General features: G+C 40.0%; 1 pseudogene; it reads right to left on the bottom strand.

Moving 5' to 3' along the window:
* Nucleotides 1-63: 63 nt before the first annotated feature.
* On the bottom strand, nt 64-9,389 carry LOC129836405 (protein ecdysoneless homolog; annotated as a pseudogene).
* Between the last annotated feature and the right edge of the window lie 12 nt (nt 9,390-9,401).

The raw sequence follows: 9,401 nt of genomic DNA, 5'->3' as shown, positions 1-9,401 counted from the left end.
CCTTTGGGCTGGATTGATTTGATTGTTAACTTCAACCACACAGGAATTATCAGGTGACTTGAATAAAATCCAATCAAGCTTTATTTATACAGCACATTTCAGACATGGAATGCAATGCAATGTGCTTTACAAGAAAAAAATTACAATTATGGTAATAAAAGCTGAAATATTTACTACACAACAAACATAAGATAAAAAATGAAAGAATGACACAAACTGAACGACTAAAATGGGATTTGGGATAGTTAAAAGGCCAGTGCCAGAGGAACTGAGGGACCTACTGGGTACATAACTTAAAAGCATGTCTAGCCATTTTAATCAGCATGGATGAGTCGCTCTGTTATCGTCTATGCATAGTCACTTTAACTCTACATATTACCTCAATTACCTTGACTAACAAGTGCCCCCGTACATTGACTCTGTACCGGTACCCCCCTGTATATAGTCTCGAAGCATGTGATTAATATAATTTGATTTGACGTGTATTGGCATACACAATCATGGATTGATTTTAAAAAACAATAAAATAATCTTAAAATTCATTCTAAAACTCACAGTTCTGCCAGTGCAGACCTTAAAACCGGTGTAATGTGTGCTCTCTGTCTGGTCTTGGTCAGTACCCATGCTGCAGCATTCTATATTTTTTTTGCAGGATTTTTTTGGTAGACTAGACAGGAGAGCATTACAGTAGTCTAGCCTGCTTGTAATAAAAGAGAGTCTCTCTGATACAGAGAGTCTCTCTGTATCAGCACGAGAGAGAAACGGATGCACCGTGGCAATGTTCCTCAGGTGGTAAAAAGCTATTTTGATCACATTCCTAATGTGTGATTTGAAATTTTGTTCAGAATCTAAAAGAACACCTCGGTTTTTTACCTGGTGTTTTATCTTTATTGCATGTGAATTCAAATGTGCGTCTAGATTCTCTCTCTGTGCTTTGGCTCCAACATCAAATACTTCGGTCTTGTCTTAATTTAGCTGGAGGAAGTTGTGAGCCATCCAAGTATTTTAATCACTAATACAGTCTAATAATTTATCCGTGGAGCTAATATCCTCTGATAACACAGAAATGTAAAGTTGTGTATCGTCTGCGTAGCAGTGAAAATCAATGCTGTGATTTCTGATAATGCTGCCAAGGGGTAACATATATAAACTGAACAGTACCGGATGCAAAATCGAACCTTGTAGAACGCCATGTGATATGTATTTTCTCTGAGTTATGTTCACCAAGGGTGACAAAACTCTTGACTGGTTAAATACGTCCTAAACCAATTTAGAACTGGACCGGAGAGGACAACCCATCTCTACATTCTGTCCAGAAGGACATCATGGTCAACAGTGTCAAATGCAGCACTTAAATCCAAGAGTACAAGGACAGAGAGCGGTTTCGCATCTGTATTGGCTCTAAGATCATTTACCACTTTAACTAATGGAATTTAAAAAAATAGAGTTAGTTGGCAAAAAATAAATAATTTAGCTGTTTGAACACCAATTTCTACAGAATTCTTCAGAAGTGCTGAAGAATCTAGATTACTTTTCAGACGGAGTTTCACTAGACCACTGCGCCACTCGGGAGCCCTATGTGGGAACTCCTTCAAGACTGTTGGAAAAGCATTCCTCATGAAGCTGGTTGAGAGAATACCAAGAGTGTGCAAAGCTGTCATCAAGGCAAAGGGTGGCTACTTTGAAGAATCTCAAATATATTTTGATTTGTTTCACACTTTTTGGGTTACTACATGATTCCATATGTGTTATTTCATAGTTTTGATGTCTTCACTATTATTCTACAATGTAGAAAATAGTAAAAATAAAGAAAAACCCTGGAATGAATAGGTGTCCCAACTTTTGACTGGTACTGTATATCATATAATATCTATCATGCATCAAATATTTATACATGTTAAATCAAACAAATAAATCAAACCTCCTCTGGTCGGGGGTGAAATGCTACTGCTGCATCTGGGAGTACAGGCAATGGGTGAACGTCACCTGGAAATACATATAGACAACATGTAAATACAGCACTAACATACCGAAACAAAACTACACTGCAAACTACACTACATAACACACAATAAATACATGCGTCAACCAGTCAAAGTCAACTTGTGTGTACCGCGGTTAGGACTCGTGTGTCGGAGGGAAAGGTCTGGAATGTACAACAGGCCTGGAGATCTACTGGATCCCTCAGGTAGAAAGCTGACACTGCCGGGGCAACCAGGTCTGGTCGCTGTGCCAACACTGTAGCAATGCCCGCGGGTAGGAAGCAGTGAGCATGAAGGTTTGCATGGATCTTCTCTTGATATCTGTGAAGCACAGACACCCCAACTCATGGTCATTATGACAGTAGGCTTCAATGTGTGTCTTGACCTAAACAAGTCTTTATACTCTTAAGTACTGTATACATTCCTGAGCAATTATAAGTAGGGCCAGGAGTTTTGGTTGTTTTTTAGTTTTAGTTACTGGTATTTCCATCATTATCCACTAGGTTTGCTACGGGTAGAAAATCGTAGGAAATGTTTAATTGACACAAGCTGTTTCCAATGAAATCATTCAATGTCTGGTTGTGTGTATGTGTTTGGTGGGGTGGGGGGGGCCTAAGCCAGGGATGTGCAAAGCTCTATGAATCTTAAATGGCAAAGTCTATTATTTGGCAGGGAATACTATTTGTATATCAGTGATTCTAGACCTATTTTTTGCTTAAGCTGACCATCTCCAACAGACTCAATCTCTGATCATCGGAGGTTATAAAAATGGGCTAATTAGGACAGTTAAAGGGGAGAGACTATATATAGCCTTGTTCACACTGCAGGTCTTAAAGGGAAATTAAAAACATGTTCAACTTCATATTCAGCATCTCCAGCACCACCCCAACATGTGAAAATGGCACTTTCTATGTATTAAAAAAATAGACAAGTGTTTCCAATGACATCAACCAATTAGTAGACAATTAGTAGGCAATGTCAACTAATAATTGGTTAAAATCACACGATGCACACTGACGATGTCATTCAAATCCGTTTTGGAATATTGGACTGTCCAAACAGCAAGTTACAAGTGACCAAATCGGTTGTGTGTGTTCAGACAGTGGTGCTCGTGCTTCCTATCACTCACAAGTTATGTACTGAGCTAAGATGACAACAATGTCCGCCATTGACATTTCCTAGTTGCTTTGAATGAATCATAGTGTAACAAAAGGATAAGATGATCCAACTTTTAAAACGAGTCCTTTTTGACTAGCCACAGCAGTCACTTTGCCAGCTACGTAGCTGTTTACCTTTCTAGAACATTACCTCATTTGTTTGTAATCAATTAACAAGTTAGCACATGTTCTTGTCAAACTGTCAACGGATTAGCAAACAAGCAACAAGATATGCCAATTAACAGTCTAAAACCCGTTCGAGGGCAAAAAAAATCATATTTGACCGTTCAGACAAGCTGCATGGCCAGGAATCTGATTTGTATCTGACTTTAAACCACTTACGAAGGTGATTTTAAATGTGGTTTGAAATATTTGATTCTGTGCTTTTGGGCTGTTCAGACTGCTGGAAAAATAACTGATTTGAATCCGATATGCAATTTGTTTTTCCTTTGAGTCACATCAAACTGTCAATGTGAACAAGGCATATGAATCCAACCAGAAAATATAAAAAATTCAAAATCAGAATATAGCTTGAAAAAAAGAGCGTGCCAGTACCCCGCTGCGATGATCATCGCAGATGACAACAATATATTCTGCAAAACCTGCAATTTACCATTAGATTATAAATGGAAAGAAAAGATAGACTGCCATCTGAAATAAAAGAAAACACATTACGCTGTCTCAGAAGAATGCGTCTACCCAAGACAATTTAGATAAGCGGTATCTATATCCACAGAAAAACGAGTCCTATATCAACATAACCTGAAAGGCCACTCAGCAAGGATGAAGCCACTGCTCCAAAACCGCCATAAAAAAGCCAGACTACGGTTTGCAACTGCACATGGGGACAAAGATTGTACGTTTTGGAGAAATGTCCTCTGGTCTGATGAAACAAAAATAGAACTGTTTGGCCATAATGACCATCATTGTGTTTGGAGGAAAAAGGGGGAGGCTTGCAAGCAGTAGAGCACCCATCCCAACTGTGAAGCACAGGGGGGGGCAGCATCATGATGTTGGAGTGCTTTGCTGCAGGAGGGGCTGGTGCACTTCACAAAATAGATGGCATCATGAGATTGGAAAATTATGTGGATATATTGAAGCAACATCTCAAGACATCAGTCAGGAAGGTAAAGCTTGGTTACAAATGGGTCTTCCAAATAGACAATGACCCCAAGCATACTTCCAAAGTTGTGGCAAAATGGCTTAAGGACAACAAAGCCAAGTTATCGGAGTGGCCTTCACAAATCCCTGACCTCAATCCTATAGAAAATTTGTGGGCAGAACTGAAAAAGCATGTGCGAGCAAGGAGGCCTACAACCCTGACTCATTTAAACCAGCTCTGTCAGGAGGAATGGGCCAAAATTCACCCAACTTCTTGTGGGAAGCTTGTGTAAGGCTACCCGAAACGTTTGACCCAAGTTAAACAATTTAAAGGCAATGCTACCAGATACTAATTGAGTGTATGTAAACTTCTGACCCACTGGGAATGCGATGAAATAAATAAAAGCTGAAATAAATAAATCATTCTCTACTATTATTCTGACATTTCACATTCTTAAAATAAAGTGGTGATCCTAACTGACCTAAGACAGGGAATTTTTACTAGGATTAAATATCAGGAATTGTAAAACAAACGAGTTTAAATGTTTTTGTCTAAGGTTTATGTAAACTTCCAACTTCAACTGTGTGTTTGTGTGTGTGTGTGTGTGTGTGTGTGTATATATATCATATATATATATTTTCACACTATGAGATTGGAACAATACTATGACAATTATGATAATGACCTTTTAGTGTAAGAGCTGCTTGAACAGACAGCCTTAAATTTCAGCATGTTTTGGTGGGATGGAGTTTTGGCAGTTAATTAGTTAATAGACCAATAAGAAAGAGTTCCAAACCTCTCTGCCAATAACAGCTAATTTTCAGTTTTCCCCTCCCCACTCAATTTTTTTTTGCTGGAGAAACTGCTCTTGCTAAGAAGTTAAAACTTCTTTGGTGTAGGAAGCAGTATTTTCACATCTGGATGAAAAGCGTGCCCAGAGTAAACTGCCTGCTACTCAGGCCCAGAGGCAAGGATATGCATATTATTAGTAGATTTGGATAGAAAACACTCTGAAGCTTCTAAAACTGTTTGAATGATGTCTGTGAGTATAACATAACTCATATGGCAGGCGAAAACCTGAGAAAAATCCAACCAGGAAGTGGGAAATCTGAGGTTTGTAGTTTTTCAAGTGATTGCCTATCCAATATACTGTGTCTATGGGGTCAGATTGCACTTCCTAAGCCTTCCACTAGATGCCAACAGTCTTTAGAACGTTGTTTCAGGCTTCTACTATGAAAGGGGAGCGAATAAGAGCTGTTTGAACCAGTGATCAGGCTGAAAGCCTTTAGTTTAGTCATGCGCGCGCGGCCGTGAGCACAAGCTCCGTTCCCTTTCATTTCTAATGACAAAGGAATTGTCCAGGTGGAATATTATTGAAGATTTATGATAAAAACATCCTAAAGATTGATTCTATACATCGTTTGACATGTTTCTACAAACTGTAATGGAACTATTTTGACTTTTCGTCTGGACTTAGTGCCCGCGCATTTGGATTACTGGACTAAACGCGCAAACAAAAAAGAGGTATTTGGACATAAAAATGAACTTTATCGAACAAAACAAACATTTGTTGTCTAACATGGAGACCTGGGAGTGGCATCAGATGAAGATCATCAAAGGTAAGTGATTCATTTTAACACTATTTCTGACTTTTGTGACACCTCTCCTTGGTTGGAAAATGGCTATATGGTTTTACTTGTTAATGAAATCGCACATTTGGGATATTGGCGCTTGCATATCCTCAACATTTACATGTATTTCTATAGCGAATGAAAATGGCTACTTTGTTCGGCAATAGGCTCCATTTTCTTAGATAAAATGCGCATTATTCCTATATAATGTTGATAACAAACAAGTTAAATATTTATGTTGATAGAAATAATTTGGTGCATTAGTCTAAAGTGTAGGCTGCTGATGACAATTGTCGGCAAACAATTGACTTGAAGTCAATCCACATGGTTGGGAATTTATTTTGGACTAATTGGATAATTACATTAGATTGTCATGGTATGCACACGTGACAATTAATTCACATGTGGTGTGAGAAGGCGCTATATCGGCCTCTTGAGGTCAGATGATCGAAATGCGGGCTAGAAAGAAAACAGCCAAAGGCCTGGCCCTAATCATAAGGCTCAAATCTACCCTCAAACAGAAACCTTACAATCACTTCAACACTTCATAGTGTTATTTCTGCTGCGTCACTCACCCCTCCAGTCTTTTCCCCAGAGTAGTGCGGATCTTGGGGCTGGCCAGACAGGCCTGTGTGTGGGACGAGAGCAGGACCAGAGCCTGGTTCACGCTGGGCACTGCATTCATGGGCAGGCCAACTCCACTAGAGCGGGAGGTCAGGGCAGGATGTACAGCTCACCCCTGTGGAGGAACACCTAGCAGACCAGAATCAGGGGGAGAGACACAGATGGACAGACTGATATAGGCCTACAGAGACAACAAACGAAGGGATAGTCAGCTATGTGAAGAGATGTACAGACAGAGTGACAGACAGAGTGATAAACAATTTGTAGTCATCATCACACATAGCCTAATAATGTAGCCTGATGTTACTCCTTATAGTTCAAGGACCTTGCATGTTCTGTTTAAAGGAGAATTGGCTCTGGCAGCCCAAACATTCCATGTAAACGTGAATCGATTGTCAATTGCAGTACGGTTCTAGAAACATAAAGCCATCTACTTTCATATCACATCAATTATTTCACAAATGTAAAATACACACGGTCGTACACTGTTTTAAACGCAGTTGCAGCCGACGGTATTTTTCAGTGAAAACACGTTTATGGTGTCCGTCTTCCATTTACGCACAGGTGTTCAGAGACGCAGATAGCTAATTAGCACAGGTGGTCGACTCTCTTCCATCTGTTTTACGTAAACAACTGCTGTAACATGGAAATATGGCCATGTGGGAACCCTAACCCTATAAAAAAGTGTACAAATGTTCCTTTTGTTTCCAAAACATCAACAAACTAACATGGTCCAAGCACACCAAGACAGTCGTGAAGAGGGCATGACAAAACCTAACCTCAGGAGATTTGGCATGGCTCAGATCTTCAAAATAATTTACAGCTGCACCATCGAGAGCATCCTGACGGGTTGCATCACTGCCTGATATGGCAACTGTTCGGCCTCCGACCGCAAGGCACTACAAAGGGTAGTGCGTACGGCCCAGTACATCAACGGGGCCAAGCTTCCTGCCATCCAGGGCCTCTATACCAGGCGGTGTCAGAGGAAGGCCATGAAAATCATCAAAGACTCCAGCCACCCTAGTCATAGACTGTTCTCTCTGCTACCGCACGGTAAGCGGTACCGGAGAGCCAAGTCTAGGTCCAAGAAGCTTCTAAACAGCTTCTACACCCAAGCCATAAGACTCCTGCTACTACTCTCTGTTATTATCTATGCATAGCCACTTTAACAACCCTACCTGCATGTACATAAATATCTCAATTAGCCTCAACACCGGTGCCCCGGCACATTGACACATTGACTCTGTACCGGTACCGCCTGTATATAGCCCCACTATTGTTATTTACTGCTGCTCTTTAATTATTTGTTTTTTCTTATCTCTTACTTTTTTTTAGGTATTTTCTTAAAACTGCATCGTGGTTAAGGGCTTGTAAGTAAGCATTTCACTGTAAGGACTACATCTGTTGTATTTGGCACATGCGTGTTAACTTTTAGTGCAAGTGTCAGGGCTCTTAACACAACTCCCTGGACAGAAAATACTATCATAAATAGGCGCTAAATGGGCTACATCACACATAGACAACTTACTCGGTATCCACTGTTCTCTGGGTTCAACCACATGGGAAGATAATCTGCTGCTTCGATCAGAAGGAACTCCCCGTCATTGTTCTCTAACCTGCAAGTTAAAGTAAATATCACTGGCAAGTTGAAACTAACTGGAAGTAATACAGAGCTTTGCAGACCGTGTGCTCCACTCTACCTGGCAGCAACTTCTGGGAAGGCTTGTGTGATCTGAAGCAGGAGGTATAAGATGAACCACTCATCCTCCACACTGTCCCCAAACACAGCGCTGCCTCCAATGTGTGCAGGAACTCCCCCTGCAGGTACAATCAAGACGTGATCACCATTCATTCAGTCAAAGCATCAAAATGATTTGTATAACAAATCCTTCAATCTTCAAAGAACATTTGTATCCAGGTCAGAACCAGTACTGTACCTTTCTCAGTGTGGTACTTGAGGTTGAATGGCTGCTGTTGCCAGATATACTGCACAAGGAGAGGGGCAACCTTGGCCAAAATCTCCTACACTAGCTGTTGCAGACGTAGATCATCAGACTGTGTGTCTAAGAGGTTAGGCTGAACCAAGAAGAAATAGTACTGGACCATGTCCTCTTGCACAGCTGTTCTCCTAAGTGGGTCCATAGTGGCGGTGGCTTGATGAACCTATGATATGAACAATAACAAGATAAGTTATGTTCCTTTGCTTTGTAATCAGCAGAGACTGTTGTAGGTCAGGTCATACGACATCTCTATAATGACATTTGAATCATAACTGAATTATAAGGTACAAGCTCAGCTTCCAAACTGTTCAGACAGGCCGCTTGTCTTTTATCGATAAACTTATTGTTTAACTATATGTAACTGCCATTGATCACATGATATCTTGATCTATAAGTCTTCAATGATAGGCCTACTCTTTTAAACTGAACATTACATGACATTTGCAAACGAAGTCATGTCAATAAAATGAAGCTAGCATCCTAAATAGTCAGTGTCTTTGCCAGCTAATCGCACGATCAATTAACGTTAACTTAGTCACAGTCCTGAGAGAGGTCTTATCTTGCCTTGTCTATTATGTATATGTTTTAACGTTAATCTTCAAGAAGGAATCCCATAAAAAATAAAATGAGTTGTCAAGTTCTGTCATTCTCATGCCGTTAGAGGCACTGTTTTTTCTCCTACCATCTCGGTTATAATACTACCATGTTTGTAATTTGTTCCTATATGACACGCATTTATCCCAGAAATAATAATATACTTCGATGAAATTTTGCTTCAAAATTACGATACACAAAACGAATCAATAGAAAAGTTGTACAATTTACATCAAATGTGGAATTACAATTGTTTGGAATTCTATGCGTAGACAATGTTTCCAGGTGAGAGACGGACATAATTTTGTAGC

This window comes from Salvelinus fontinalis, chromosome 37 (assembly GCF_029448725.1).
Source record: "Salvelinus fontinalis isolate EN_2023a chromosome 37, ASM2944872v1, whole genome shotgun sequence".
Classification (NCBI taxonomy): domain Eukaryota; kingdom Metazoa; phylum Chordata; class Actinopteri; order Salmoniformes; family Salmonidae; genus Salvelinus; species Salvelinus fontinalis.
The sequence above is the reverse complement of the archived record's forward strand: the minus strand, read 5'-3'. Positions and strand labels throughout refer to the sequence as shown.